General features: G+C 43.4%; 1 pseudogene; it reads left to right on the top strand.

Annotated features, from left to right (window-relative positions):
- The first annotated feature begins 23,226 nt into the window (after window positions 1–23,226).
- LOC114043099 lies at window positions 23,227–24,924 on the top strand (annotated as a pseudogene).
- The last annotated feature ends 100 nt before the right edge of the window (window positions 24,925–25,024 follow it).

Genomic DNA, 25,024 nt, shown 5'->3' with positions numbered 1-25,024 from the left:
GAATAAAAACAAGTTGTTTATAAATCCATTTTCCCTGGTTTTATTAAATGTTCCACTTATGTACATTTTAAAGATGAATCATTTACAGGTCTGTGCACACTGCCTCTCGGCTCCCTGGAGGGAAAGTTGCTAAAAACCTCAGGATGGACAAACAACTGTGTAGCCGTGGGCAAGGTGGGCTGGTGGTTTTTTCTTCTCTTTACTGTTATGTCAAAATGCATTTATTTCAGTTTATACCTGAAGTACATACAATAAAAAAAAAAAACCCTCAAACATGCAAATTGTAGAAAAATTGTTTTTTTTCTTTTTCTTCTTCTTTGAAGCTGGCAGTGAAAAATAAAAAGATACAATGTCTCTGTGCACACCCCAGTCTATCTTGTCTCCAGGTTGGGTTCTCTCTAGCTCTAAGGGAAGTGTGGCAAAGCCACAGGGGTATTGGCTACATTTTTTTTTACCTTTAAAAAAAAAATTTTTTTTTTTTTAAGGTTAACCATGGCCTGTATGACTATGCCTCCTGGCTATGGTGCACACAATCTCCTGAGCAGGCTTGGGCTTTTCCTTCTCACCCCAGGACCCCCTATTCATAAAGGAGCTGGCAAGATCCAGACCAGCACACGGGGGAGAGGAAGGGGGATCCCATGCCCCACTGTGTGCCTTAGCCTTCAGTTACTTTGTTTACTCCAAGCTCCCACATCTCTAGACATAAGATAAATCTCTCATCAGGAGAGAGGGAAGGAGCAGAGGGATGAGAGTGGGGAAAGGGAGTCAAGTATTCACAAACAAAAGTGAGAGCTTATTTACTTTCTGTGAAAATTACTTTTAAAAATCCAAAAAACCTTCTGGATAATTAGAGATGGTTTCACGCATTTTTAAAGCCACAATTTTATAACTAGGTCACTGCAGAAACCAACATCTCTGGGGAGGAAAGGAGAAAAAAGGTGGAATTGGGGAGACTAGAGTTTGGTGATTTCTTTTTTTAAATCTTTTTCCCTTTTATGTATAAAAAGTGTTAAGACCACAATGGAAAAAAAGTTTATGTGTGTGTGTGTGTGTGTATATACACATACATACATATATATGTATATACACACACACACACATATATGTATATATATAATATACCAGTTTGTCAGCTACATATTTTTGTCTTTACCATCTTCAGAAATGGTCTCACATTGACAATGGTTAGATAGTATCATGCCCAAAGACATCAGCCGCACAATAAAAAAACTGAACGATGATAGAGTTGAGGTAAGGGGGAACAAACAAACAAAAAAATCATTCACCCATGATGATTTTTTTTCTTTTTCTTGCGTTTCACTGGAAAAATACCAAACACAGTGATATAACTTTTTTTTTCAAAAAGTCATGAAAATCTCTTTTCTGCAGAAGCCGAATGACCTCCGGCCAGCTCCTCAGCTGTTAGTTTCCTAATTCAAAGGGAGGCATGAACCAACAAAGGGGGGGTGGGCAGAAAATGAAAATCCAAAGTCCCTATCCCCTTTGCCTCACTCCCCGCCTTGCCTATGATACTGGCCCTCAGGCTTCCAGCAAATCCAGGTCAGCCTCTTCAAAGCCATAGAAAGACTCTGTCTCGCTTTCACCCTCGAAGAGCTGGTGAAGGCTCTCTGGATCAGGTACCTCTTCAGGGGATGGCCTGGATTGGGGGGTGGAGGCTGCAGGCTCCTCCTCAGTCTGCTCCCCATTCAGCTTCAGCTGCTCCTCCAGAGAGGCGATCAGCTCCTCCTGCATGTCAGCATTACGGGCAGCTGAGTTAGCAGTGCCGTCGGGGCCCGGCAGGACGCTGGCCACCAAGAAGGACTGCTGGACTAACTCTGGGCAGTCCCCGATGACCTCCAGCACCTCTGCCAACCAACAAAGCACCAGCTGAAGGAGGATGTCGGAATCACACGTGCCGTCTGCCATTTCGCGGGCCTGCTCTTTCCACTTCTTGTGTATGAAGTTCTTGACAGTCCTTTTGATACACACGTCCAAAGGCTGGATCTTGGAGCTACACCCTGCGGGCACCACGGCAGGGAGGGTGCTGTAGGAGCTGAGCATAGACAACACCTCCTCGGACAGGTGGCTGCGATGGCAGTCCATCACCAGCATGCCCTTGCTGCGCTGGCACGCCGTGTGCTTCTGCCACACCCGTGATGACCACAGCTCCATGATCTCATCATCACTGTAGCCACTCTCTTTGGCCTCCAGCAGGATAGACTCTGGCACGTTGGCAGGTTGCTCCATCTGCCCCCTATAGAAGACCAGAGTGGGAAGGACCGTGCCATCTGCCAGGATGGACAACACAACATCACACCACGGCTCCCCTGTGCCTACTGTCTGCAGGGCATTCTCTTTCCGATCATCACTGCTCAGCACCTCAGCATCCAGAAACAGGGAGATCTCATCAATGGCCACGATCATGGAAAGAGGCAGGTCTTGGGTATGGATCTGCCGCTGCACAAATTCAATGAAGAGCCCAGCATTTTCTGCCACTTCCTTGGGTAGGGTATGAGCCACTGCCCGCCGGGCATGAGGGGTCAGGTGGTGCCGAAGCATGAACCTCACTGCCCACTCGTAGGAGATCTTGAAACCGCCTTCCAGCGAACGCCCAATTTTGGTGGCCTTCTGGAAAAGTGTTTCTTCATTGACAGGAAGCTGCTGCTCCCGCTGTGTCAGGACCCATTCGGCCAACTTCTCCTCGGCTTCTAAGCTCAGATACTTGCCCTCCAGATTCTCTCCCTGGGAGGCCTGGAAGCGCCGCAGCCAACGCCGAATACGTCGTTGTGGGTTGCGGAAATGCTCGGCTGCCTGTTCAGTATTGCAGCATAAGGCAAACAGTACCACTCGCAGCTTCTTTACTGACAGCTGTTCCTTCTTGCCAGCTCCGCCGAGGCCCCCAGCTGCAGTTGGCTCGGGTTCTGACATAGCGAGGGCCCCTTCCTCTTGCTCATCGAGACTCAGGCACTCGGCTCCCTCCACATGCAGAGGGGCTGCTGCTGGAGTCTGAGGGCAGCTAGAGGCTGATGGAGAGGACAGAAGTGGAGATGTTGCTGAGAGCAGTTGGGCCTGGGGTACAGGCGGCTCCCCGCACTCAGAGGGGGTGCCCACAGGTTTCACAGTGGCAACTTTGTTGTGGGGGAAAGCAGAAGGGTAGGTATTCTTCATGCCCCGGTCATGGGCCTGGCCATGCCTGCAAGAAAAAAGGAGCAAAAAGAAAGTCCTCTTTTGAATAACAGAAGAAATAGGGAGGAAAGGACCAAAATACTCAACACTGAAACAAAGGCACCGAGGAAGGAACTTGGTTACCTGGAGTGGGACAGCCAAGTCAGTCCTGCAAAATGAGAAGGCAAAGGAGACAGTGCAATGAGAAACAGAACTCTCTTCCACTCTAAGATCAGTAACAGCTGAGGTTTTAACCTCAACCATACATACAAAGACAATACTCCTTGATTTAATGCCCCAAACCCCAGGCAGAAACTGAGGCGGGGACAACTGAGGCCAGCTAGAAACACGGCTGCTTTCTCAGTCAGTAGGAGCTCACCATTCTGTCTGATCTTTTCTTCCTCAAAATAAATTCCTGACACCACCTCCCCCTCCCCCTCTTCTTGTTCCCTCCCCAACTGACCTCGTGGTAGGATATTGCTGGATTGATGCGATGGATTGAAGACCAGATGTTTAGCCATGGCATCTCCCACAGAAGTAACAAAGACGCAAGAAGTGCAGGCCAGTTTGACCCCGCTGAGACAAAATAAAAGGTGCCATGAGGCAAACAGAGAGTTTGAGGAACGAGCTCCCCTTTTCTTATTCTCCCCAACCACATCTAATGTAGCCCCAAGAAAATATTAAATCCTTGGTAATAACATTATAAACATCATGCTTGCTCTTACCCGACAGTAGAGTTCTTAAACAAAGCCAAGTACTTGGGGCTCTTCCGTGGAACATGATTGCTGAGGCAAAAGAAAACTCATGTTAACCTATACAACTAGAGATACAGGCTGCTGCTCGCAACAGCCCCAGCAGTGGAGATGCTGCTTCCACACCTCTTGGCTCCAGTTACTTTCTCAATCCCTTTCTTCCCACCAGGTTAGAAAATGATACATGAAAGCTAATGGACAATAAGTTAGGCAGCGGGGTAGGGAATGGATTCTGGAGAGCTTAGGATGCTAAGGGGACAGCAGGAGGGGCTGATATCTGGTCACATAGCCTACTTGATCATGTGGTTGGCATACGCTCTGGAACAGCAGGTGCTATAGCGACACAGGGAGCAGTGTACATAGGTAGGGAAGTGATTAGGGAAATCGGGAATCTCAAAGCTGCACTCCAGGCATGTCTGCCGGCCCATGACACTCCTGCTAAGAGAAAGGGAGAATCTCATTAGTGTTGGGTGAATCTCATTAGTGCTACAGGGGTTCCCCTAGGAACCCACAGAAAGGCTACCAAACTGCCTCGGTGTTTGGCAACCATTCTACCCAACCAGCCCCTAGTGGCCCAGCACTTAGTGGAAGGCGCTGACATTTTCTTGACGGCTTTCTTCTGGATGCTTCGCTGGACTGGGGGATAAAGGAAGATGGGAAGAGGGTCTGCTGGGGTAGTCATGGGGGCTGCCTCTTGCAAGGCATTAGGTGGTGCGTCACTTGAAGAGACAGGCACTGTTCGTGGCTGTCCTCGGGATGCCCGGATGGTCACCTGAAAAGACAAAAAGAAGGTACATTTAGACATACGTGCTGACTCCTGGTCTCCAGTGGGGAAGGAGGATGAAATGTTAAGATGCTAACACTCCTCCTGATCTGCTCTGTATCTCCCAGCAGCCCTGGCCCCTTTACCTTGGTGCCTGGTTTCAGGCCTTCCAGCTGCTTGGGCTTGCGGAAGGTTTTGTGATGCTGAAGTTTGTGCTCTATTTTGTCCTTGGCAAACAGAAACTGCAGCCGGCATTTATTACAGTGATAGACACTCTTCTTCTGAGGAATGAGAGACATTTAAAAAAAAAAAAAAACCCAAAGCAAAAGCAAACCTGAAGGGCCCAAGCTAAGAGTCATTCCCTTGGTAGAGAAAGGGCAGGTCAAAAGCCAACAGGCACTTCACACCCATTTACTTTGGTTGGGAATTTTGTTTAAGAAAGGGAAAGAGTAAAGGCCCCTGAGGACAGCGCTCCCTGCTGTTCAAGAGGCTGGACTCAAAAGCTAGCGTCATCCTCTCGGTTCTTCCTGACTTGCTGTACAGTATCAGGCAAATCACTCAACACCTCAATCTCTCTATCTCAGGAATGGGAATATTCTCTATCCCTGAACAAATTGTATAAGATCACCTGAAAGGTCCCTTTGAGGAGGGATTTTTTTTTCCTTCACTGTATTTGTATTCCCAGTGACTAGCAAAGGGCCTGGCACCTAGAAGACTCTTAGTACATGCTTGTTGATTGATTGATCTTATTTGATTCTGACAAAGAGAGGGCTCCTACTGTTGAACTGTATCTGAGAAAGGGAAGGAAAGGAAAAAGGGAAAGTGATAAGCATTTATATAGTACCTACTGTGTGCCAGGCACTATACTAAGCCTTACAAATATTATCACATTTGATCTTCACAACAACCCTGCCAGGTGTGTGCTATTATTATCCCCATTTTACAGTTGAGGAAACTGAGGCAAACAGAAGTTAAGTGACTTGCCCATAGTCACATAGCTATTAAGTGTCTGGGGCTGGATCTGAACTTAGGACTTCCTGACTCCATGCCCAGTGCTCTGTGCACTATGGATCCACTAGCAGCCTCATCATATCAACGCTGAGAGCTTTCCCTGCAATCCAGTCTGACAAACCCTAGTATGGAATGTTCAAGTTGGATTAGCAATAATCATTCCTGGGGTCCCTTGTTTTGCATTTTCTGTAAGGCCAGAAGACCCAGGTGAGCTCAGATTAAGATAGTGAATATAGGGGTGCTAGATCTTTCTTTCAAGGGACCAAGACTAATAAACTCGTCCGCCTAGCCAAGCTTCAGTGTCAGTACTGGCAAGCTATGAGTGACAGGCAAGGGGAAGTTACCTGGTGCCTCATGAAATGTTGCTGGAATGCATTGCCATTTTTGAAGACCTTCAGACAGTAGGGGCAGAGCAGATGCCGGGTGTCCTCATGGATCATGCGAAAATGACCGTCCACCTCCGAGTACAGTGAAGAGCGGTACTGACACACCTAGTCATGGGGGGAAGGGATGGGAGGTCAGGGGTAAAGTGGCCAGGCCACAGCCAGGAAAGGTGACCAAGTCCTGTCCTGATACAGATAAAACACTTCACCATGCTGGGAAAAGAAGCAGTTCTCTCAAAGGCATAGAACCCCCAGTTATTGCTAGACTGGTAGACAAGTGGAGCTAAGCTTAAAAAACTATGTGGGTGTCCCAGGCTGACAGATACACAGAAGAAGCAGGGTCAAGGAGGACAGGCAGAAGTCAATATTCTGGACCAGAAGACAACATACGAGTTTCCCTCCTTGGATGAATCTTCTAAAGGGGGCAAATTTTGGAAATGACAACAGGCCCTTACACACACCATTCAATACTCTTGTGATACATGCTTTAATCCTGCATGAACGCCCCCCGAGGCCCTGAGCACAGTGCAGGCCTGCTGACTGGCATGTCCCCAGAGTGGCCAATGAGGGAAGAGTCAGAAAGTAAAGTGATACCTGGCAAACATAAGGCATCTCCCCGGGCTTGTGGGTGTCCTTCATGTGCTGGAGGAACAAGGGCTCACTCTCAAATGCCCACTCACAAATCTTGCACTTAGCTGTAAGGGGGGAGGAATGGGGGGTGGGGCGGGAAGCAAGAGGTCAACCCAACAGTCTTCAAACCTGACATATTTTTCTTTCATGGCACCTTCACAGAAATTCATGTTAACTTTTATCAAGCCCTTAGTACGTGCTAGAAGGGGGGAAAATCATCATCATGGTCATACTGCTATTCTAAGGAGAAGTGAGAATCAGCATAGTACAATGGACAGGGGGACAGGACAGCCTTGGAATTGAGAAGAGCTGGATTCAAGTCCTGCCTGAAGCGTATGAGCTCACGTATGATTTTGAGCAAGGGATTTCATCCCACAGAACCCCAAGTCACCCTCTAAGTCTGTTAATTTGGAGATAAGTACCCCATTTACACGAGGGAAGCGAATTTCCACACTGAGAGTTCCCTACACAGATAAAATCACAAGTCAGAACCAAAAAATAACAGTAATTCAAAGTATCCAGTCCTTTAAATCTGCTGTCCATTGAATACATTTATTAAGTGCCTATTCTAAGAAAACATGTAGTTTTCACCACAATTCATGAATACAGTTGATAAATGCAAAAGACAAACTTTTAACTGAATAATTTATATATATATCTCTGATTACTGACAACAGACTGGTCTCAATTTATATTGCTAAAAAATATGCAAAGGCCTCCACTTTCTTTTCACTCTCCTCTATGTCTGTGCAGTCTGGCTCCCCACTTCCTCATTCAGCTGAATCCACCATGACCTCTTCCTGGCCACCTCCCATAGGCGTTCTCTCTATCCTCATGCTGCTGGAGCTCTTGAAGCCCCTAACACTGCTTGTCACCCTCCTTCCTCTCTAGGGTTCCACGATACTGCTCTCTCCTGGTTCTGTCCTTCCTGATTATAACTTCTCAGTCTTCGTGGCTAGATCTTCATAGATCATGCCCACTAACCATGGGTGAACTCCAAGGCTCTGTCCTTGACCTTCTTTTCTCTCTCCATTATATTTCTCCTGGCTACCTATCTTATCATTTGCCATGGATTCAAGCAACACCTTTATGTAAACGATTTTGAGATCTTTTTATACAGCCCTACCCTTTCCCGACCTTCAGTATTGCATCAATCCTGTTCTGGGTCCTCTTCTCTTCTTCCTCCCAACTAAAACCCCACTTTCTGCAGAAAGTCTTTCCTAGTACCCCTGAAACTATCTTCCATCTTTCTAGAGGCAGCTAGGTGGCACGATGAATAAAGCACTGGGCATGGATTCAGGGAAGACCTGAGTTCAAATCCAGGCTCAGATATTTACTAGTTTTGTGTGACCCTGGGTAAATCACTCAACCTCTGTTTGCCTCAGTTTCTTCAACCATAAAATGAGGATAATAGCACCTACCTCCCAAGGTTGTTGTGAGGTTCACACGAGGTAATAATTGTAAAGTGTTTAGCACAGTGTCTGACATGTGTAGACATTAAATAAATGCATGTTTCCTTCTTCCTTTGTGATCATCTCCAATAGTTTATCCTGTATATGTGTCATTTGTACATAGATGTTTGCATGTTGTCCTCCCCAATAGACTGAGAGCTCTTTGAGGGCAGGAATTGTTTTTAATTTTGTGTCCCCAGTGCTCAGCAGAGTACCTAGCACCTAGTAGGTGCTTAATAAGTGTTTGTTGACTTGACTAAACTAAAAGACAAGAATGGCAGGGTGGGAAGAATAAATAACAGGTAGGATGCTCAGAAGAAACTCTTATCCATTTATGGTTTTCTTCTATGCTATTTTCAATAAAGCAAAAATCCTGTTCAAAAATTTAAACTCAATCAATTTTCAGTACAAATAAATAATGTAAACATGTGTCAATTCTTGCAGTATAATAAATAAGGTATTAACAGTCTGAAGCAAGTGAAATGCCCCCTCTCTGCTGGGACCTGTCCAGATGGTCTTCCTTATCAGCCCCGGGGAATTCTCTTTCTTGCCCTTGGTCAAGCTGGCAGCCCTTGATTTACAAGATCAGATTTAAATTCTTCAAAATGGTGCTCAGGCAGTTCCACACTCTGCAATCCTCATCCCTTCGTTTAACAGTTTGATAAAGTGTCTACCATACATAGAGAATGTTAGCCACTGGAGAGGCAATTACTCCAAGGAAGGTAGGTCTCCCTTTCCTCCATGGTTCCTCATCCATATCTCTGCACCTTTTTTTCTCATGCTGTCATTTCCCTAGCTTGCAATGCCCTTCCCCTTACTTTCTACCTGTTCAAATCATACTAATTCTTTATTATTTCAGTTTTCACTTTTTAAAACCTTTTACCTGCTGGCTCTAACCCACGCTCATCTCTCCCTTCTCTGAAAATGATCTATGCCACATCATTTGGCGTGTAAACATACTGTTTAATCTTCTCATCATCTACAGAATCTTCTACTTATTTCATAGAGATAAATATTCTCTTTTGACAAGATGAAATACTCTTTGAGGCTAAAGCTCCTGCCTTATGCTTCTTCTGTGGCCTCACAAAATTCCACAAACAATTACTAGCCTTGGTGGAGACCCAAAATTTGTTGGAAGATTAAATCAAGGGGCAGCTAGGTGGTGCAGTGGACAGAGCTCCAGCCTTGGAGTCAGGAGGATGTGAGTTCAAATCTGGCATCAGACACTTGACACTTACTAGCTGTGTGACCCTGGGCAAGTCACTTAACCCCGATTGCCTCACCCAAAACAAAACGAAACAAAACAAACAAACAAACAAACAAAAAAAACGAATCAAGAGTAATGAAACAAAATAACTAACTGCCCCCACCCCTCTACCATTAGGGTGAAAAAAGATTATCCCGCACACACTGTTCTCCCCACAATCTGAAACCAAGTTCCTAAATCACTTAGGGCCTCATACTCCAAGACATGAAGATTAATCCTACAACAATGCAGGTTGTAAATGAAGAGTCTGAATAAAAACGAAAAATGAAAACCAAAAACCACACTCCTTCTATGCTGACCCCTACCCACATATTCGTATGATGACAACTGCCCAGTGGCATAAGGCAACTCTTATACTCACTGGTAGACTCGTAGGGGCTGTGAACATTTTCCAGGTGGCACTGGAGCTGGAAGGGAGTGGAAAACTGGCGGTAGCAGTGCTGGCAGATGGTGTGAACGTCCACCTCACCATTCTGCTGGTCCAACTCCACGTGGTGCTTCATATGGTTCATGAATCTGCAGGGCAGCATGAAGAGGAAGACCCAGGTAACATGACAAGCCCCAGAAGCAGGGTCAGGGTCCAAGAGCTGCCCTGGTGTCCTCCTCATTCACAGGGCAGAAACTTTCCCACATTGTGGAAAGATGTCTGTAGAAGGAGATTCACTGGCCTCCCTCCCTCTCCTAGGAAGTTCCTGCTGATGGAGAGAGAACCTCAGTCTTCCTGCTACAAGCTCTACCTACTCCTTATGGACTCAGCAAAGACAAATAATTAGTTACTATGAAACATAAAAGGCAGTATGAACTTACCGGATATTGTTTTTCAGCCTTTTCGTGCAGTGTGGGCATCGAAAGGACGTGGGCACCTTAGGAAAGTTGAGGAGCTGGCTCACTTTGCCGCTGTCCCGTCCATAATAGAAGTCATCCACTAACATGATAAGCTTGCTCTGGGTGACATCACTGGAATTCTCCATGGGCTCAGGGGCCTTGGCAGGTGGCGACAGGGTAGGAGCAGGTGTAGAAGAGGGTGTCGAGGGCATGGGAGCAGTCTTCTCTGGGGATGGTGGCTTTGTTGCTGATGGAATACTGGGCTCTGAATCAAGGGGCTTTCCCTTCTTCAGGAAATCAACCAAGTCTGGGCAGCAGTACTATGGAGATAATAATCACACCAATTGTTTGTGGTCAGCATTAGAGTGAGCTAGAGCAAAGTAGCTCAGAAGATTTCAGTCCAAATTTTAGCCCAAATCTCACAAACTCCATTTAGTTTTGAATAGTTTCAGGGGACCCTCTACTGACTCTCATAGCTCAACTTCTCTTCCTTTTGCATATATTCTCTCCAAATGTTCCCCTTCCCTTCACCCCCCTCCCCCCACCCATTACACATGCCTCTCAGATCCCTCCTTCAGATGAGAGGCAGGGTAGGATGAGCACTAGCCTCAGAGTTGGGAGAAATGGGCGTGGGGGTCTTGGGTCTGAAACCATGATTTGTGATGACATAACTAATCTCTGAGCCTCAGCTTCCTGATCTAGAAAATGGGAAGCATAATACTTGCACTATCTGCCTCACAGAGTTGCTGTGAGTAAAGTGCTTTATAAGCCTTCAAGTGCTATACAAATGAGTTTATTATGATGATTATTATTATCATACTTTACCCTTCCCTAAGAGTTTTTGGTGCCATAACTCCTCAATGCAGCACTTCCTGGCTTCAACCTTCCCTGGCATAAACAAAGCAGAGAATCTAAGAGCAGGAGGAGGCTCTGAGCTTATTAATGAGTCTAAGTCCAGTTAAGTTCAGAAACCCTCCTACAAAGCCCCCAGCAAGTGATCATCTGGCTCCAGTTACAGCACCCCAGTGAAGGGGAATCTCTTCCCTCTCCAAGTAGCCCAACGTGCTTTTGGAGCATTCTGATCGGCAGCAAGCAAGCTTTGGATGCTCAACCTAATAATCTGACTCTTGGCAACTTCTAGGCACGGATTCTACCCTGTTGGGTAGATCAAATGTACCACATGAAAGCCCTTTAAATGTCTGAAAGATGCCTTTTGAGGACCCTCTAAGTCTTCTCTTTCCTGGGATAAACATTCCCAGTCCCCCCAACTATTCTCTCTGCTGCAAGTTCTCTGGTTTTCTCACCATCCTGGACACTCTCATCTGCCCAAAACTAAGTGGTATTCTGGATGTGGCCTGATCACACCAGGCCTCTCACTGCAGCCTAGCTGATTTCATTGGCTTTGGCTGCTATGTCAACATCACTGATTCATACTAAGCTTGTGGTCCATTAAGTTCCATGGATCTTCATTTCGGAAGCTATTATCTAGCAAACAATTCCCCTCATCCTATATTTTAAATTTGCCTTTTGAACCCAAGTGTAGAATTTCACATTTACCCCTATTACGTTTCATATAATTTGATTCAGCCCACTGTTCAAGTCATCTGAGCATTTCTGGATCCTGACTTTGCCATCCAATGCATTAGCTTTCCTACCAAGTTTCCTGTCATCTGGAAATTTCAGTATGACACTTATGCCTTCATCCAAGGTATGGATCAAAATATTGAACAATACAAGGTCAGCGAAAGATTCCTGGAGCAGCACATCAGAAAGCTTCCTCTAAGTTGACATCAACTCAATAATGAGGCCATTTGCAGCCAGTTCCAAATGTGCTATACAATCAACGATCCCATATTATTCCACTTCATCTACAAACACAGCATGAAAAATACTGTGAAATTTATTACTATAATCTAAGTATATTATGTCCATGGAACTTTCCTAATTTACCAGTCTAATCACTCTGTGAAAAAAAGAAACAACATTAGTCTGGCATGAGTAATTCTCGAAGCCAAGATGGCCGTTACTGATTACTGTTTCCTTTCCTAAGTTATCTGAAAAATCACTCTTTAATAATGTGTTATAAAATTTTTCTAAGATTTGAAACAAGTTCATTGGTTTGCAGATTCATCTTGTTTCATCTTGAAAATGTGGACATCTGACCTTTTCTAGTTCTATAGCATGACTTCACTTTTCCAAGACAGTCTAAAGATCACTAAGTGGCTCAGCAATCCTATTTGCCACACCTTTTACCACACTCTTAAGATGCTGTTCATCTGGGCCTAATTACATGAACTCACTGAGGGCAGCAAGATGCTATCTGTCTCACCTACCTTAGGTTTCCAAACCCTGCAAACCATTGCTGTGATAGCCTTCCTAGAGCAAAGATCAGTATCTTTGAAAGAGAAAACAGAACTGAACCACATGGGGCCCTGACTTATCTCTGGAGAAAAACATTAATTTAAGCATTAAAGGAAAAGAAAGTCTAGGTAGCATGACTTGACTGAAATGTTCTCTAAGAGACTCAGACTTCCTGCAGTCTTTCTCAGATGTATTTTGTGGACCTTCCACAGATTTCATTGAGGTGATATCATTATCTCTTCTTCAAGAGACAAAAATAAGAAGAGATTATTCTTTTCTCTGCTTGGTTTTTGCTCCCAGGTTGCCTGCTTAGAGCCACCTATGGTCCTTTAAGCTGGTTCCCAGTATAGAAACATCACTTACACACATGTGACCTCTCAGAGCTTCAGTGACACGGAACTGGGAATTACAGCGTGGGCAGACTTTCCGGCCACCATCCTGGAGGTCAAATGTTGGTATTGGAGAAGTCACTGAAAATGAAAGGAAAAGCAAAGGGTAGTGATTTGAGAGCATTAAGCATACTGATCTCAGGAGAGTTCTTCCTGGAGGGTATCAGAACAGGGGCCAGGGACCAGGGACCACTAAGTTTAAAGCACCTTCCTGTAGCCTTTTTCCTTATTCCACTACACTGATCTCCTGCTGATGTTTGGAAATATCTCTACTCACCAAATCCAACCTTCAAAATCATGTTCATTGACTTTCATGAAGCCTTCTCTAAATCCACCTAACCCTAACCATTACAACAACCCTCCCCTCAAAGTACTTGCATAGTTTTTTTAATAGCTTACTCATTCATACTTCTCATTATGTGTGGCCTATCTCCCACAACAGAATGTAAGCTTCCTGAGGGCAGGCACTGTGCCTACTGTCTTCTTTTTAATCTTTCCCACTATGCCTGGTATAATGCTTTGTACTCAGTAGGTGTTCTACCAATGTTTGGACTGACTCATGATCTTTCAGGCTATGTACCTTTCATTGCTGATGACTCAGGTCCGCTGGTTCTCTGAGAGCTGTGGGCAGGGCTGTTGTTGGACACCACCATTGGCCCAGGGCTCTGGCCCAGGGAAGGGATGGTGTTGAGGGTATTCACCAGCTTGGCCACCTCATTGCTATTCTCACCTGTCACCCCAGGTCGCTTGACAGTGACAAAGCTGGCAATGCTCACTGCAGGCGGAGAGGGGAAGGAGGGAGCTAGGTTTGCCAGATGATAATCATCCGTTCTCCTGACCCACCCCAATCCCTACGTGGCCACCCCCAATTCCCAAGCCTCACCTAGCTTGGGATTCGGGGCCTGGCTGGACTGGCCTGGTGGCTGTACAGCCAACTGCCCCAGCGAGGTCGGCTGCGTGGCAGTGGGAGTGGTTGAGGTGCTGGGAGTGGACTTGGTCTGCTGAGACTGGGACTGCGGGACGGTGCTGCGGATGGTGAGGGTAGCTGGGATGACCGTGGTAAAGGTGTTGGTGGTGGGCCTCACAGGCATCGTGGAGCCTGGCCTCACCTGTGTCATCTGAGAGAACACTTGAGGAACTCCAACTGTTGGTTTAACAAACTGGGTACCTGGAGCTTCAGAAAAGAGAAAGAGAGAAATTGTAAACTTCAGTCAATTAACCCAAACATGGTATTGCCTCCCCGACTGCTTGAAAATACTGGGATATGGGAGAATTCCTTCTTCCAAATGGCTTTATTGACTTATCAGAGGCTACTATAAGTCACCAAAAAGATTTCTGAGACTTAAGAAGGCAGTAAGTCTTCTGATAAGAAGTGTTAACCTAGCCACACAACCAGAAGTAGCTTGATTTTGAGGTGGGGAGGAGTGATGAGAGGGTGGACAGCAATGTCAAGCTTGGCCTTGGGAAGAAGGGCTTGCCACTCAGATTATTAAAGGAGACTTTTTGCCAACTACAACCAACCAGAAGCCTATTTGGCCTACTGGGATAGCTGATAATTCAGCAATAGAAGGTGTTAAAGGGAACACACATAAGCAACTCTAGAATTAAGGAAGGAAGCATGGCATAGCAGAAAAAGGAGTCAGATAATGTGGGTATGAAGCCCACTTCTACTACTTGCTAGCTGTGTGACCTTTCTGAGCCTCAGTTCCCTCATCTGTGAAACAAAAGGGCTGGATCAGATCATCTCTAAGCTCCCTTTCAACTCCAATACTGTAATTCTGAAACTTAAAGAGTAAGTCAGTTGTCCTGAAGACTTCAAGCCTCACTAAGAGAAATAAACTTCAGGGCAGAGTGTACACTCCACAGCTAAAACAACTTGTACTATCTGTCTGAACTGGAGTCACATCGGATAAATACTAGGGGAAGAGGACTGTTGGTCAGGCTGAAGTCTTAACCCTGTAAGAAACATGATCGAGTCAGTGATGAGCTAAAATTTTAACTTCAGAGAGAATGAAATTCACTTTATTCATGTCCAAATCCAGTCACAGGCAAAGATAGGTTATTATAAAACCCAACACCATAAATGGAGAGACTTACAAAAGTATTTCAGGAAACAAAATATAGAATTCAGGGATTAACTAATTGTTCCTGGAGCCCTGATAATCTAGGAATTAATGAAAATGAGTAGTTGAAAAAAGAGATAAAAAGCAGATAGGGCAAATCCTATTTTAGTGCCTCATGTTAGCTGATAAGAATCCAAAACAATTAAATCACCTTCCAGGTCAAAAGTTGGGAATATCTTTAAAATTATGGATGTTTTCCAATCAATCAGATACATGATTAGGTTTTTTAATTAGTCTAGAGTAAAAATTTTAATTAGCCTAAAACAGTAAAATGAAAACTTCTGTTGGATATCATTTTAGTTCAAGTGACTGAATAGTTTTTTCTTACCTGGGACTAGTGTAATTGGTCTAACTGTTTGGCCTTGCTGTACATTCAACACAATTCCAACCTGATTCATTGCATTTTGCACAGGCCGAACATTCCTTACAGGAAATCCCTGCATTTAAAAAAGCAGAACAAACTTTAACACGTGAATACAAATCAATATGGATCAGTGGTTGCCCAGGAATCAGAAGTTAGGTACCAGGTAAAATTTGGGTCCAAATACACTCCTCAGACTCTCTCATGTTCTCAGGTCTCTCCGATGTTGGAACTTTTCATGAATGAGATGAACAGTTTGGGGACATCCTTACTAAGCAAAGCCAGTTTGAGCATATTACTTCAAGAGAGGAAAGCCTAATTTGGGTCCTTACAAGGACCCAAATCTAAAAGGCCTGGGTCCAGGTTTAGCTCAATCTTTAAACAGGTAAAATCAGAGAAGGAAAACTGAAGCCAACAGCAATCACAGGAATGACTCAACAGGTAAACAATCATAAACCTAAGGAATTGTTTGAAAAACCCACTCCAAAGGCCATAAGCCTTTGGCAGATTTCCAACAGACTGCTGCTAACCTCAGGGTCTATGGCAAAGAGAAGCTTCACTTAGTGTTCAGAGCCAGGTCAGTTTTTGGCCTTAGCTTACCATGTTATCAATAACAAGTGTGTTCTCTCTACATTTACAAAAGCTTTTCCCCCCAAAGATTTCCACAGGTTACGTTCACTTGATGGGAATCTCCAAACTTGCCTCAGGTAACAAAGGAAGCACAGAACCTCCAGCAATTTGTGCAGAAGTCTAGATGCCTGACGGTAACAAATTCTAATCCAGACTTTGCCACTAATTTGTGTGCTAGCCTCAGGCAAAACAGCAGTTATGTTCTGTAAAGCTGTCTATACACCGATGACATCAGATTAGAAAACAGTAATACTGTAAACTTGTAGAAAAACAGAAGCAATGGAAGAAAGACCTATAACTTTAGATCAAGGGTTGGGAAATTTTTTCTATGAAGACAGAAAAAATATTTTAGACTTTATGGGTCAAGAGGCAAAACCAAGGATATTATGTAGGTACTTTCTTTAAGCTAGAGAGAAAACAAATTTCCATAAATTTTTTGATAAAATTCAAAATACAATAATAGTAACACAAGTCAACTTAATGAGAAGAATGGAATTCTATCTCGGGAATAACATTTCATTTAATTGGGGTTCAATGTTGAGTGCTCCCTATCATCAAAATCAACTGTAGATAATCATCCATTAATACTGACATAAAGTTAGATTTTATGTATTTCATCTTTGAAAATGTCTTTTCACAGAAAGGTACTGCCAAATAACACTGACATCAATCCAGGAGCATAGGATTTTAGGTGAGCATACTCTAACTTGGAAAGCTTTTACAGAATTCTATTAGGTTCTTCTCTTGATCTCTGACCTTTAACATGTCATTCTATTGCAGACAAACCACTTCCAACTGAAGGTTAGGTGGAAGCTCCTCAGCTGCAATATTAAATGGATTCTGAAATATGGACATTTCTTTTGCACCTGCACTGAGGTCAGAAAAACACTATTGGCACTATAGTTTGAGCTTAGGAAATAGATTTGCTACAAATCTGAGTGGGAATGGCAATCTTCCTTACTGTTTTAACTTTTGACAGCATGGGAAGTATAATAATAACAGTAATAACAACCAAAACTAACATTTATATAGTACTTACTATGCATTAGACACTATGCTAAGGGCTTTTCATACTGATCTTCACAATAACCCTGGGTGCTATTATTACCCCCACTTTATAGGTGACAAAACTCAGACCAACAGAGGTTGAGTGATATGCCCAGGGTCACACACTAGTAAGTATGTGAGACCAGATTCAAGCTCAGGTCTTCCTGGCTCCAGGCCTGGTACTCTAACTACTGCACCATGTAGCTGCCCCTGACATAAATATGTACAAAGCAGCTTGACATTACAACATTAATTGTTTTTGAACTGATTTTGCTACAGTATAAGTTTTGCATATAAGGACTGTTTTTGCCTTATAATTTTATGCTAAATTCATTATGAAATATTATCAAGTCTGCAGCAAAAAACAGTTCTCATTCAGAAAAATTTTGGTCTTGGTCTTGAGTTCAAAAATCATGATAAAACTTTACCACTGGTAAGCAATGGAACTACTGAGTGATGGCAAGTTAGGATACTTGGCTTCTACTTCTGACAAAAGTTCATAGAACTGACAATGGTTAAGGCCATGAGACCAAAGGAAGTTCACCAGTGTCAGTACTGGTTCAGTAACACATGATAGATTAAAAAATTTTCTACAAAGTATTTGCTGATGAATAATACAATGAATAACCATAGGCCAATAAACACCTTCCATTTTCACAAACTTTGTAAATTTGTTCTATACAGCCTTTTTTCTGTTCCACACATATTATCACCACCATGATTGTAACACATCTTCCATTTCAGGTTGTACTGAATTAGTGTTTTCTGAACTTTGAAAATATTCTCTCTTGAAGATGTGGGAAAACTGGAACAATAATACATCGTTGGTGGAGTTGTGAACTGATCCAACATTTTGGAGAGCAATTTGGAAATATGCCCAAAGGGCTATAAAAATGTGTATACCCGGGGCAGCTAGGTGGCGCAGTGGATAGAGCACTGGCTCTGGAGTCAGGAAGACTTGAGTTCAAATCCAGCCTCACATACTTGACACTTACTAGCTGTGTGACCCTGGGCAAGTCATTTAACTCCACTGCCTAACCCCCCCCCCCCCCCAAAATACATACCCTTTGACCCAGCAATACCACTTCTAGGGCTGTATACCAAAGAGACCATAAAAATGGGAAAAGGACCCACATGTACAAGAATATTTATAGCAGCTCTTTCTGTGGTGGCAAAGAATTGGAAATTGAGGGGATGTCCATCAATTGAGGAATGGCTGAACAAGTTGTGGTATATGAATGGAACGGAATACTATTGTGCTGTAAGAAATGACGAGCAAGTGAACTTCAGAAAAACCTGGAAAAACTTGTACGGACTGTTGCTGAATGAAGTGAGCAGAACCAGGAGAACGCTGTACACAGTAACAGCCACGTTGTGTGATGACTAACTTTGACAGACCTAGCCCTTCTCAGCAATGCAAGGATCTAAGACATCTCCAAAAGCCTCATGATGAAAAATGCTATCCACATCCAGAGAAAGAACTATGGAGTTTGAATGCAGATCGAAGCATACTATTTGCTCTTTTTTTTCCTTCTGTTTTGTTTCTTCTTTCTTGTGGTTCCTCCTATTGGTTCTAATTCTTCTTTACAACACGACTAATGTGAAAATATGTTCAATAGGAATGTATCTGTAGAGCCTATATCAGATTGCATGCCATCTTAGGGAGGGAGGTGAGGAAAGGGGGGAGAAGATTTAAAACTCAAAAACTTATGGAAGTGAATGTTGAAAACTAAAAATAATTTTTTAAAAATAAGAAGAAAACATTCTCCTTTGCAGTTGGTTCACGAAGACTATCCAGAAGACAATTCTTCAATCGCTTTAGACTCACCAATAACTCCTTGAATAAACAACAACTGACCAGTACTGGTAACATCAACAGCCAAGGAAAACCACTCAAAATCTTTTGCCTTGTTTTCTAATTGACTAGTGATGTCGCTCCCAATGTCCTCAACTCTTCTTTCTGTTCTAAAAGAAAGTCTTAATAGTCTTAAACAAGTTTATTTTTTCCGGACACATTGCTTTGGTTGCAATCAAACATGATTTAATTAACTCATCATCAGCAAATGGCTTTCCTTACTTGGCTAACAAACAAGACATTTGGAAACTTATTTTGGTTGCAGCCTCATTTTCATTTTTCATTTTTGTGAAGAAATTGTGCTGTGATGAGATATTATATTTTAAACTTTCCAATTTTTTCAGACTTGCTTTCCTGTGAGTTGGGAATAATGTGATACATGATTACTCTGGTAATGGTGATGGCCACTGTATTCTTTTAGCACAGTTACAGTGTCACTGCATAATAAGCACAATGCTTTGCTATATAATCCGATAACAAAATAATCCACACTTGTGCCTTAAAAGCATGACATCCAAAGACCACTTTTCTTTTCTTGTTTTGACAAGATGGGTATGTAATGGTAATTAAAAAAAAACAACAACAAAATAAAATGCTGAGATATGGCTATATGTGGCACTTCTGAGTGATAACTGAATCACTGCAATTTGTAGGATGCTGAGCACCAGTGCAAGATGACAAGAGCACTATTGACTTGGTGTCTGTTACACCGACTCAACTCTACAGTACAAAAGCAGTCACAAGCAATACATACATTAGTCAATGTGGTTTGTCTTCCAATAAAACTTTATTTATGGACACTGAAATCTGAATTTCAACTAATTTTCACATCAAGAAATATTATTCTTGATTTTTTTCAACTATTTAAAAATGTGAAAACCATTTTAAACTCACAGGCCACATAAAAACAGGTGGCAGGCCAGATTTGCTCCATGGGCCACACTTGACCAACTCTTGCTCTAGATACCAAGGATCCAGACTGAAAATACAGTCCCAATGAGGTCAAGTACATTTTCCCACTCCTTTACCAAATCAGAGAAACATTAAGGCCCCATTTACCTGTGTAGTGATGAATATAGGTTGCGAGGTCACAGGAGAATTAGTAACATGGTTGGCATTCTGCATGACCTGGACAGGCCTCAATACTGGTTGAGTGACCATGGTGCTCAGACCTGAGGCTGGATTCTGTGTCAAGATGAGTGGCTGTCCACCTTGCTGAACCAAAGGATTGCCTGCTAAAACATTAAAGGAAAAGAGAGGGGGATATGTAAGAAAAAAATATCGAACTCCTCAAGTTTCTCCATATACATCAATGCCATTAGAAATACCACAATCTCAGACTGTACAGATCGTTTAGACATGGTGACAATAGCATTTCAATTTAACTGTTCAGGTAAGGGGAAAAAAAATCAATGTCATCAAAATGGAAGCATGACCCAAAACAGATTGTAAAAACTCTGACAATCAACAGAGCAAAACAGGGATTGGTGAGGATTCTCATTGACACCTCTTACCCATGCCTCTTATAATGAAGATCAATGAGTAATAATAGCTCACAATGTACCTCTCTTCCCTTTTTTAGAGGTCAAGTACTAAGGGTATGAAACACCACATATAATGTTGGACTTGGTTGATGTGTTGGTTAGTTTTGCGAAAACAATTTTTTTCTTTCATCATTTGTTATAAAGGATAACTTTCAGGAAGGTGGCATAGGGAGGAATGGATTGGAAAACGCAGGTGATCTAGAAACAAAAGGTATAAATGAAAATTTAAAATTAGAGTTATACAGTTACATTGCACTTTGAAATCTGCCAAGTGGTATACATGCTTTGGGAGTAGGTATTGTTTTAATATTTGTACTTATATCTCCAGTTATCATAGGGCTCAATACATAACAGGCATTTACAACAAAGGCCTACTGACTGATTAGCTGATCTCACTCGATCCTCAATAACCCTGTGAAGTAGGTGCTATGATTATCCTGATTTTTACAGATGAGAAAGTTGAAGATGCCGGAGGTAACCCGACTTGCCCAGAGACCACACGTGTAAAAGTAATAGAGTCAGGATTCAAACTGAAGCCTTCCTCTACTCCTAGGGTATCACTCTATCTACTAGTTATATTAAAACCATTATCGATTACTATCAACTTCTCTCCAGGTTTTCGGAACACTATTCTCTCTTAGTGCTCATCCTACCTATCCAGATGCTCCTTTGCCGTACGCTCTTCCTGATCATGTCCTCCAACCACAGGTGACCCCCAGGATTCTGTCCTGGGCCTTCTTTCTATATACTACTTCACTTGGTGATTTCATCAGGTCCCGTGGACTCAAATATCATCTCTATGCTGCTGATTCTCAAATCTACCTATCCTGCCTTAACCTCTCTGCTGACCTCCAACCTCCAAATGCCTTTTGGACATATACATCTCAAACTGTAAGTCCAGTAAACATCTTAAACTCAACATGTTCAAAAATGAACTCATGATCTTTCTGCCCAAACACTCCTCTTTTAAAGTTCCCTATTACTGTCACCCACCATCTTCCCAGACCCTCAGGCTCAAAATTTAGGTGTCATCTTTGGCTCTTCACTATCTCTCACTCCCCACACCCTGTTGCCAAGGCCTTTTGTTTCACTTTTGTGACATCCCTCGAATACACCCCGTTCTCTCTTCTGATGCTGCCCCAACCCTGGTACAGGCCCTCATCATTCCATAAGTGGGCCATTGTAAGAGCCTGTTGGTGGGTCTGCCTGCCTAAAGTCTCTCCCTATTCCAGTCCATCCTCCATTCAGTCAAGAGAATGATTTTCCTAAAGTGGAGGTTCAACCATATTATCCACAACACCTCTGCCCCGCCCCAGGACTCCTTCTTACCCAATAAACTCCAGTGGCTCCCTATCACCTCCAGGATCAAATATGAAAGCCTGTTTGTCTTTCAAAGCCTTTTATAACTTCTTCCCCACCCTTAACACACCTTTTGACACTGGCCTCCCTGGTGTTCCTGGAAGAAGACATTCCATCTCTCAACTCTGGGCATTTTCACTGCCTGTCCTCCATGCCTAGAATCCTCTACTTCATCGCGACCTCTTGGCTTATAACAGTAACAACAACCATAATTGCAGTTAACATTTATTTAGCACTTACTATATGCCAGACACTGTGCTAAGTGCTTTATAATTATTTCATTTGATCCTCACAACATTCCTGGGAGGTAGGTGATATGATTATCCCCATTTTTACAGATGAGGAAACTGAGGCAAAGAGAGCTAAGTGTCACACAGCTAGTAAGGTTGAGCTCAGGTCTTCCTAATTCCAGGCCCAATGTTCTACCTACCACGCCATCCACCTGGCTACCCTGGCTTTCTTCAAGTCCCAGCTAAAAACCAGCCTCCTACAGGAAGCCTTTCCCAATGCCTCTTAATTTGGGTGCCTTTCCTTGTTGCTTATTTCCTCTTTTTCCTGCCTATAGTTGTTTGCATCCTGTCTTCCCTCATTGATTATGAAAGCAGGGACTGTCTTTTACCTTTCTTTGTATCCTTAGTTCTTAGCACAGTGCCTAGCACATTATGAATGCTTACTGACTGTCAATATGTCTGAATATTTGGATCAAAATCATATAGAATATGGTCCTGTATAGAAAACCTGGGTAACATGCAAACTCTTTTCCAGAGATTTTAACTCAATAAAACCGGCTTCACTGAAGATTAATTTAACAGTCAACTCATGTAACACTGACCACCAACAATTAAGCAAGTCCATAGAGCCTCAAAGGAGAAAGAAAGCACCCTGCATCTTAGTTTTACTTGGAGTTTGAGTTTGAACTGCCAGGAAAATGGCGGGGCCCCGAGAGTGAAGGACAAAGGTCTTTCACAGCATGGCAATAATGAGATTGCCAGGTCAGTTTTTCTTAATAACATCAGGACTGACAAGCAAAATAACTTACGAAAGCCTTATACCAAGTGAAGGTGCTACAACTGCAGTAAGATGACAATTTAGTGAATAAATAAGGTTAATTACCTAGAGAATGTTTAATGCCCTGATCCAGGAGAATAGCCATTCTGGAAATGTTTTTAAAATCCTTTATTTTGTAACCCTAGGTTTATTCAATCAGACAGGTTTGGGAAGCTAGTAACTAGCAAAAGAGAACCCGGGCTCTTCATTCTTAATGGAAGGAAGCCTGTGCCCAGTCAGTCCGGAGGCAGTGGCTGCACAGGAGCCCTGACGAGGAGCTGCAATGATGCTGTCTGTAACCGTAGCCGCCTCCTTGGCCCAGGCCCTCCCCCGCCAAGCTGGGCTGGTCTCTACAAATGCCCTGGGGGCAGCCTTTGTTGCAACAAGGAACTTCCATTCCTCTAACAGCCACCTTCAGAAGTCTGGCACTGCTGAGGTGTCCTCTCTTCTGGAAGAGCGTGTTTTGGGAGCTGACACTTCTGTTGATCTGGAAGAAACTGGTCGAGTCCTATTTATTGGTGATGGTATTGCCCCTGTTCATGGGCTAAAGAATGTTTAGGAAGAAGAAAAGGTGGAATTTTCTTCAAGCCTAAAGGGTATGTCCCTGAACTTGGAACCTGACAATGTTGGTGTTGTTGTGTTTGGTAATGACAAACTGAACAGGAGCCATTGTAGATGTTCTTGTTGGTGAGGAGCTACTGGGCCGTGTTGTAAATGCCCTGGCCAACGCCATTGACGGAAAGGGTCCAATTGGTTCCAAAACTCATCAAAGAGTTGGTCTGAAGGCCCCTGGAATCATTCCTAGAATTTCTGTGCGTGAACCCATGCAGACTGGCATCAAGGCTGTGGATAGCTTGGTACCAATTGGCCGTGGTCAGTGTGAGTTGATTATTGGTGACAGACAGACAGGCAAAACGTCAATTGCTATTGATACAATCATTAATCAGAGATGCTTTAATGATGGAACTGATGAAAGAAGAAGCTGTACTGTATTTATGCTGCTATTGGTCAGAAGAGATCCACTGGTGCCCAGCTGGTAAAGAGACTTACAGATGCAGATGCCATGAAATACACCATCGTGGTTTCAGCCACTGCATCTGATGCTGCCCCACTTCAGTACTTAGCTCCTTATTCTGGCTGCTCTATGGAGGAATATTTCTGAGATAATTGCAAACATGCTCTAATTATCTATGATGATTTGTCCAAACAGGCTGTTGCATACTGCCAGATGTCTCTGCTGCTCCATTGTCCCCCTGGTTGCGAGGCTTCTACCTGCACTCCCGTCTGCTGGAGAGAGCAGTCAAAATGAATGACACTTTTGGAGGTGGCTCTTTGATTGCTCTTCCAGTCACTGAAACACAAGTTGGTGATGTGTCAGCCTACATCCCAACAAATGTCATCTCCATCACTGATGGACAGATTTTCTTGGAAACAGAATTGTTCTACAAAGGTATCCGCCCTGCCATTAACGTTGGTCTGTCTGTGTCCCGTGTTGGATCAGCTGCTGAAACCAGGGCCATGAAGCAGATGGCAGGTACCATGAAGTTGGAATTGGCTCAGCATCGTGGAGTGGCAGCTTTTGCTCAGTTTGGTTCTGATCCAGATGCTGCTATTCAACGGCTGCTGAGTCGTGGTGTGCGTCTGACTGAGTTGCCGAAACAAGGACGGTATTCTCCCATGGCAACTGAAGAAACAGGTGGCAGTCATCTACGCTGGTGTACGAGGGTATCTGGACAAACTGGAGCCCAGCAAAATCACCAAGTCTGACAGCGCTTTCTTGGCGCATGTCATCAGCCAACACCAGGCCCTCTTGAGTAATATCAGGATAGACAGAAAAATCTCCAAAGAGTCGGATGCAAAGCTGAAGGAAATTGTCACAAACTTCTTGGCTGGATTTGAACCTTAAGCTCCCAAGGATTTTATCACATGCCAGTTTGGTTCTGTCAATGTTTCTTCTAGTGATTTGGTTCCATTAAATACAGGACTTTAATAATGCACCCTTGTGCCTAATTTACAGAAATCCCATTATGAATAAAGAGTTCCATGTTAAAAAAAAAAAAA

This window comes from Vombatus ursinus, unplaced genomic scaffold (assembly GCF_900497805.2).
Source record: "Vombatus ursinus unplaced genomic scaffold, bare-nosed wombat genome assembly UNPS02014768.1, whole genome shotgun sequence".
Lineage (NCBI taxonomy): Eukaryota > Metazoa > Chordata > Mammalia > Diprotodontia > Vombatidae > Vombatus > Vombatus ursinus.
Note: the sequence above shows the minus strand (reverse complement) of the source record. Positions and strands in the feature narration are given on the sequence as shown.